The 7697-nt window shown below is 42.8% G+C and overlaps 1 long non-coding RNA gene across 1 annotated transcript; it reads right to left on the reverse strand.

Annotated features, from left to right (window-relative positions):
* Positions 1-516: 516 nt before the first annotated feature.
* On the reverse strand, positions 517-5099 carry LOC310767045. The gene is made up of 4 exons (XR_014550594.1): positions 5044-5099; positions 2932-3005; positions 2002-2260; positions 517-1364 (listed from the first exon to the last, which is right to left on the reverse strand). It is a non-coding gene; the product is annotated as an uncharacterized lncRNA (long non-coding RNA).
* Between the last annotated feature and the right edge of the window lie 2598 nt (positions 5100-7697).

Raw genomic sequence — 7697 nt, forward strand, 5'->3', positions numbered from 1 at the left:
AGCAGCTCTTGGAAGACGATAGTGTGTGATAGCCTTGAAGCTAACACTGGCTGCTCATGTGAATTTCAGCTCATTCTCAAAAAATGCAACTCACAGTCGACAAAGAGAAGTTTTTGCAGAGAAGAAAGTCAATAGAAACAGTTTCCATCTGTGACCCTCTCTCACAGGCTCTGCAGGTGTTGTTACCTCTTCCTCAATCAAACTCGGGTTAGAAGAACCACTACCAACAGCAAGATAGCGCTGCTGAAGAATAGTGGGGTCAGCTAGTAACCTCAGAAAACCTGTCACTATGCTGAAAAATGCCTGCGGTAGCCCTGACAGCCAGACCAAAGCAACACTTTTTTGAAGGAGAGATAAAAGGAACTTAACAGCGAGGCTCCTGCATAGCAATGCAAGCAACCTTGGTCCAGTACAACACAGTGTATTTCAGGAATGTCTGCTGCTGCTGCTGCTGCTGCTGCAGCACCAGCAGAATCTTGACTGTATCTGGTAGAAAAATAATAACCATATGTTCCCTGAGCAGACAAGGTATCAATGCTTTTATAGCAACAATAATATTAGAGCAGGTCAGTAACCAGGTGGAACGTGCAGGGCTTCAGGGAGCTGCCACCTTCAGCAGTACGTCAAACCTCTTTTTCTGGATGTTTAGCTTTTATTTTTATTAAAGTAAGTTTCTAGTCCCTTTCTCAAAATTAAAAAGAAGAAAAACATGCAGGGAATATTTTGCCAGATTGCTCATTAAAAAGTAAACCAGTTCCCACCTGGCAGCGTTCTGGCCAATGGAAGCCAAAGCTCGCTAGGATGATTAACAAGCACTTGGACTTCTAGCGCATATATTTTTTAAAAAAGTAATGTTTTATTTTATTAAAGTTGTTAATTTAAACATGCTGGACTTCTAGAATTTAGGTTTAAGTAGGCTTATGCTGTTTCGTGTTGATTTACGATGTCTCCCTCCACTACCCGTAGTTTCCACCACCAAATATTTATGGCTGAGAGCTTGTACTAGGCTGGAAGTGGGGAAAAGTAATAGCTTTGCATGCTGCATGTATTGAAAGTACTGGCTAGCTAGCAGCTAATTGGTTCAGATGTAGCAGAAAACCATGGTTTCCCACTATTTGAATGACCCACAGTGAGCCTTGGCCACACAGGCTTTCCTTCCTCTTTTTGCAGGAGTGTGCAGAGTTTTTAAGCATCTGCTTCCAATTCTGGGGAAAAAACAAAACACCACTGTTCCTTGAAATATTCAGATGTTGGGATCAATAGTTTACATGCCAGGATCTGAAATGGCATTTTGATCTTGGCTTGTTCACATGAATCATTGTTTAGACAAACCACAGCTTCCCAAATCTGGACGCCACAGGGATCTGCAGTTTATTTAAAATCAAGAAAAAACAACAAAAGAGGATTTGAGTGCAGAAGTCAAGTCATACCACAGCTCATTCATGTACAGTGGTACCTCGGGTTAAGAACTTAATTCGTTCTGGAGGTCCGTTCTTAACCTGAAACTGCTCTTAACCTGAAGCACCACTTTAGCAAATGGGGCCTCCCGCTGCCGCCGTGCCGCTGGAGCCCGATTTCTGTTCTCATCCTGAAGCAAAGTTCTTAACCTGAGGTTCTATTTCTGGGTTAGCGGAGTCTGTAACCTGAAGCGTATGTAACCCGAGGTACCACTGTAGTGAGAAAAGAAATTATGGGCAGGATTCAGCTAAGTTGTGTGTGTGGAACAGGGTCCAGTCGTACAATGGGACTTCCCCCCCCTCACTCAGCACCTGCTGTGCCCCCTAAATCTGCTCTGAAGGGTTGAAAGAACCCCCCCGCCGAACATGGAGAGGAGAGGTGTCCCTTGCACAAGCGATCCTCATTCCACGTGTGCATATGCCACGTAGCGCTATATTAAATTCCTCCCTGTAGTTTTCTGATACACCTAAATTGCTCAGTCCATGGAAATCCTGTGGAAGAATAAAGTGATAACTTTCTTAAAGGAAATCTGAGCATGCTTACCAAAGAGACTAGTGAGTATTCCTGAAGAGGCACGGAAGAGGGTGATCTTAAGCCTCGGCACCAAACAACCCATTCCGTTACTCCAGGCTTTGTAGCTTAATGTGTTTGTACCATATTACTGCTGCAATGTAGTGGTGGAGTCACGTGTTGGAGAGAGATGCTGCCAGTTGGTGTAGAGCAATAATATTCAACAGGTGGTACGGGACTCAATATTGGGTTGCAGTCTGACATAAGATGGATCATGACAGGAGCATTGCCACTATAAAGGTAAAGGGACCCCTGACCATTAGGTCCAGTCGTGGCCGACTCTGGGGTTGCGGCGCTCATCTCACTTTACTGGCCGAGGGAGCCGGCGTACAGCTTCCAGGTCATGTGGCCAGCATGACTAAGCCGCTTCTGGCAAACCAGAGCAGCGCACGGAAACGCCGTTTACTTTCCCGCCGGAGCGGTACCTATTTATCTACTTGCACTTTGATGTGCTTTCGAACTGCTAGGTTGGCAGGAGATTGCCACTATAGTTACATGGTAAAAAAAGAAGACGGCGGAAGCAATGGGTCCCCAAATGCAGGTTTGGGCTAAAAGAGGGTCCAACCGGTGTAAAGAGTGTGTAGCTACATGCGTACATGGCTAGAATATAAGGCAGCCTCATGTTTATACCTGTTGTTGTGTGATAATTAGTTAAGCTGTTTATTGTAACCCAAAACTACCTAAGAATGAAGAGAAAGATCCAAATAACCAATATGGTTTTTTACTTCTAGGGTGGTGGTGGTGGTTGTTATGCAAAATGGGTGACTGGGAGGTATAAACACAAAACTTGCAGCAGAACTTGCTAGCAAAACAATCAGAATTGGATATTGCCTTCAAAGCAAATCAAACACAGCTGGAGTGTTTACCAACATATCTGCACGAGATCTCTTAAAAATAAGGTACCTATCTGCCAGAAGATCGTTCTTTATTTTCCTTTCTTTGAAATTGTCATGAAGCTTTGACTCCAGATAAGAAAACTATAATGAAATAAAGGAAACATTGTTTAGCTGTCAAAATGAATTTGATGTGTGACATGTATGGGAAGAGGGGAAAACAACGCAAGATTGGATAGTGGGTTCCTGAAATTTATGTGAAAAGAGAGTGGGGGAATCAAAGATAGCCCTTGACGTTTGATAGAAACAACTATTTCATTTGTTTGCATCCTTCGTTCTTACATGAAAGGCAAAGGAGGTTTGTGGATATCGATTAAAACCATGCAAATAGTACTCAATAGCATTTGACATTTTCGTTAACTTTGATTTTAAGCTTCGTCATATTTCACTGGCGGAAATGTTCACAGAATTATACACAGATAATAAATTAATGCACAGAGAAGAAATGCTTTGATTTCCCTTCTCCATGGAGGTCATATGCATGAATAAAAGTTAGCACAACCAGTGTTATAATTCTTGCAAGGAGTGTTATATGCCTGCAGTTTAGTTATAGAAAAGCGGAAGTGTCAGGTTGCGAGGCTGGAGCTCAGGCCGGGCCAAACCAAGGCACAGTGTCAGGACTTAGAGGAGGTGCTTGACAGAACCCATTGCTCCCAGCCATTGCATTTTTGCTATATGAGCTGCCTTAGGACTTCAAGACAAACAAAAGGAAGTACTTTTTCACACAAGGCATAATAAATCTATTGCATTTGGTTCCATGAGATAGAGGGTTGATCACTAGCTAGTGAATTAGAGAAATTCATGGAGGACAGGTCTATCAGCAGCAACTAGTCATGAGGGTTATATAAAACCTCCGCGCTCAGAGGCAGCACGACAATGAATACCATTTGCTGGGTTGCAGAGAGAGCTATTGCCTTCATGCCCTGCTTGTGAGCTTCCCAAAGGCATCCAACTGCTGCTGCGGCAAACAAGCAGCAAACAATATATGGATATTTCGTTTGATTCAGCTGGGCTCTTACGTTCAGTACTAGAGTACCAGTGTACTTATACCTGCTGGGTTGGAATCAGATTTAGTCAGGCTCAGAGTGGGACTTAAATTAGACGACTGGCTTAAGTCCCATTGATTTCAATGGCTCTAGTCTAAAGCACAGCCAAATATAAATCCAACCCATTCACATCTACACACTTAACTCTCTGGACTGTGACTACAATGCCAAGCCAGTTAGAGAAGTTAAAATCACTGCAATAGCTGTGCTATCTCCAGGAAAAATAAAAATAAGCGCACATTTATTGAAGGAAAAGAAAACTTTATGAAGAAATCTTAACACACACACCCCTTTTTATCCCAAACGTAGGATGTTTTTGAGCTTCAGTATTTATACTTTTTCTAAAACAAATAAGGCAACTTGTGTTTCAAACAGATCCTTGGTGATTTAAATAAGGTGGCCTTTGCTGTATTCACCAGCTTTCAAAAAGATGTCTGGGCAGTCTGAAGATAAAATCACTGCTCTTTATGGCACACTAATAGAATGTGTAAGTAAATTTACAGCCTGTTCCTAGTCATAATTAACATGGAGACAAGTCCCCTTCCCTCCTGTGATTTCAGTGGAGCTTACTCCCAGGTAACTGCGTAGAGAATTGCAGCTTGTGTATAGTCAGTGTGAGCCTCCTCATTTGACTCCTCTCAAGCTTCCACATGTTGCTTCTTCAGGCACAGGATCCAAAAACACAACTCATTTTGACTTGGTGGAGAGCCTTTTCCTTGGCCGCTGCTTTGAGAAAGCCATTGTCCCCTGTAATTTGTCCTTATGTGTATTTTGGAAAGGAAACCCTGTCAATAATTTAATTAGAATGTGAGGGGAGAGAGAGAAAAAAAATGTATTCAGAGGTAGCCAGACCCTAAGAATAAGAAGGCAGGAGAAGAGAGGGAGAAAGGCTGTGTAAAAAGGTTAAAATGCAGACCTGCATTGTTTGCAAAAAGCCTGCTGTTTCCTTTATGTCTAACTGATCTGTGCCAGAAGCCCTCTTGAATTTCTACAAGAATAGAGCTTCAGATCATCTGCATTCAGTGCCAGAGTCACGGCCCTGGAACCGATAATTGCCTCTGACAGGATTTAATTACCTTCTCCAGGACCTTTTCTCTGTTTGATTGGAGACCACCCCCTGCCTCCGATCAAATCAGACAGTAATAACACACTGAAGCACAGCAGCCAATCACGAGTCAAGTCTGAACAGTGACCTTGCTGAGTAGAAGCTGATTGGCGGTGTCAGCCTTGTCAACTGTGTCAGTGAACCATCAGACAAGAAAGGGGGTGAGGGGGGGCAGGAGAGAAAGAGAGAGAGAGCGCACACAAGATAAGAGAACAGCATTAATGCTAATGGAGTCTGTCAGCATGCGTGGCTCGAGGTTGCATTTCAAGTGTGGCGATGCACGGGAACAAAAATGATGGCAAATCTAATGCAAACCTGGAATGATCACACACACACACACACACACACACAATGGAAACATATCAGAGAATTAATGTACCTGGAGCATAGCTAAAATAAAAAGATCCATGCGCCTGATATAAGAGAATCATATTCCCAGCATCTCTTCCTGTAAAATGCCTTGAGTGAATTTCTGCGTTTTAAACCATCACCGTTTTATGAGGGAACTCTGAAAAAAAAAATCATACTTGATAGGCACTTGAAGGGCCTGCATTTTTAATACTAACGTGACATGTGCCAAGAGTGTATTAACTATGGTTATTTTAATGCAAGGTCTACAGTTGCGGAGGCTTTTAAGCCAAGAATTCTACATTCTTTTAGAAGTGTTTTGTTCATTTATTGAGGAAATAATTAAATATGAATGCTTTCTTAATACTACTCGCGGAACATTTGCCCAAAAGTGCCCTGAACACTGGTTTAAATATAGCTGAGGGTGCAGCTACAGGAGCGATATAGCAAAGGCTGATGGTTTATACCTGCTGAGTCTTATTTGTGTTCTATGACACTTGCTCTAAACTCGGCTTAGCCGGTGTCGTGCTTGCAGGAACATCTGTTTTATTTTAGTGGTGGGCAAAATCCTTGCTCGTGTTGAGTTACTGTTCTGGTGACATATCCTGTGTGCTAATGCATTGCATGTTATTACCTTCACCAGGCACTCTATGGACTAGAGTTCCTTTTACCAACCTGGGGACCTCCAAGAATCCTAGGAACTGTAGTTTGTTAAAGGTGCCGGGAATTGTAGCTCTCTGAGGAGTAAATTACAGTTCCAAGGGTTATTTGGTGAAGTCATGTGCATTTAAAATGTGTTAAATCTATGATGTGTCCATATTTAGTGAAAGTGAGTGGCTACGGAAAGTGAATCCTCTCTTCCTTTGCCTGATGAATGTGTCAAGAGGAAAGTGTGGTCCCATGTAGAGATTGTGGTTTTACTGGTGTTGGAAGTACTGGTAAACTTCAGTCATCACATCACTAAATCTGTACATAAAATTATGGACCAAAAGCTTGATCAGGGCAGGTTACAACAAATGGAGATTCAGAATTAAGAACAGTTCAAACAGATTACTGTTGCTGGAATAGGGTGGGTCCTGGAAACACAAATCTCAGGTGTCAAAGGCTAGGGTAAGGAGCATTCACCAAAAGCTGTATAGCGAAGATGCCAGGCACACCTGCGTGAGGAAGGAATTCCACAACTTGGGGGCCTCCACAAAGAATGCCCTCACCTGGGCCACCACCACCCAAACACCAGAGGGCAGCAGAACTGCCAAGAAGGCCCCATCTGCTGTCGTTAACCCCCAGGAGGGGGGTTCTCTCTGATATTTGGGGCCTAAATCATTCGGGGCTTTAAACACTACTGTGAGCACCTTGAATTGGGACCAGAAACTGGCATCCAATAAACACACTCACACACCCCACTACATCCAAGTAAGCAAGGAGTGTGATCAGAGTCAAGGACACATTTCTGCCAGCCCAAAACGCTCAAGGAGGGTATGAGGTAGAGCTGATGAGAGCCCTGCGGGCAAGGTAGAGAGGCACTGAGGACCCCTGGTCAGTCCCAAGGTTCCCCACTGATTTAGCCCCTGGTCCCGAGGTTCCCCACTGCTGCTTTATCCAAATGTCACATTTAACATACTTCTCTGCTTTGAAGATGGGTGTGAACCCATGGTAGCTGCACCATTTAAAGTCTTGTGAGGTGATTCTCTAAATTGCCAGCAGCTGTCCAAATTTTTTATAAATGCCTTTTAGTACTTATTAGTATACCACCATCATTCAGAATTGGTAATTTAAATGCTTTGTCACTGTAACTATAAATCCAAACTTTGCATGCCCAGAAAAAAACTATTCTCTCACAATTTTTAAAACACATTTTCAGTATTTCAAGCAATTGGCCTACTTGATCAAGAATTTTCTTCTTAAATATGCTTGAATTATAGGCTTTCATTTATTTCATGTGATTCACCTGTGCATAAATTTTAATTCAGAATTCCACAGCCACCAATTCTACACCAAACAAACCAGCCAGACTGTATTCTGTGCCAAAACAATCAATAAATTAAAACTCATTTGTAGTTTCCTGAAAATCCATTCACATGCTGTTTCTTCTTCTTATGAGTCAGCTTTTTTACACTGACACATACCTGCATGTGTTCTAGGTTTGCCAATGGCATTTACGAGCTGCCTGTGTTCAGAAGCACTGAATTCCGAACATATTACTTAGCCTGTGTTCTCAACACGGGATGAACCAAGTGCAAGGATGGGATCCATGTGTGCTGCTGCTGGGTTACACAG

This window comes from Podarcis filfolensis (genome assembly GCF_964270895.1).
Source record: "Podarcis filfolensis genome assembly, chromosome: 1".
Taxonomy (NCBI): Eukaryota; Metazoa; Chordata; class Lepidosauria; order Squamata; family Lacertidae; genus Podarcis; species Podarcis filfolensis.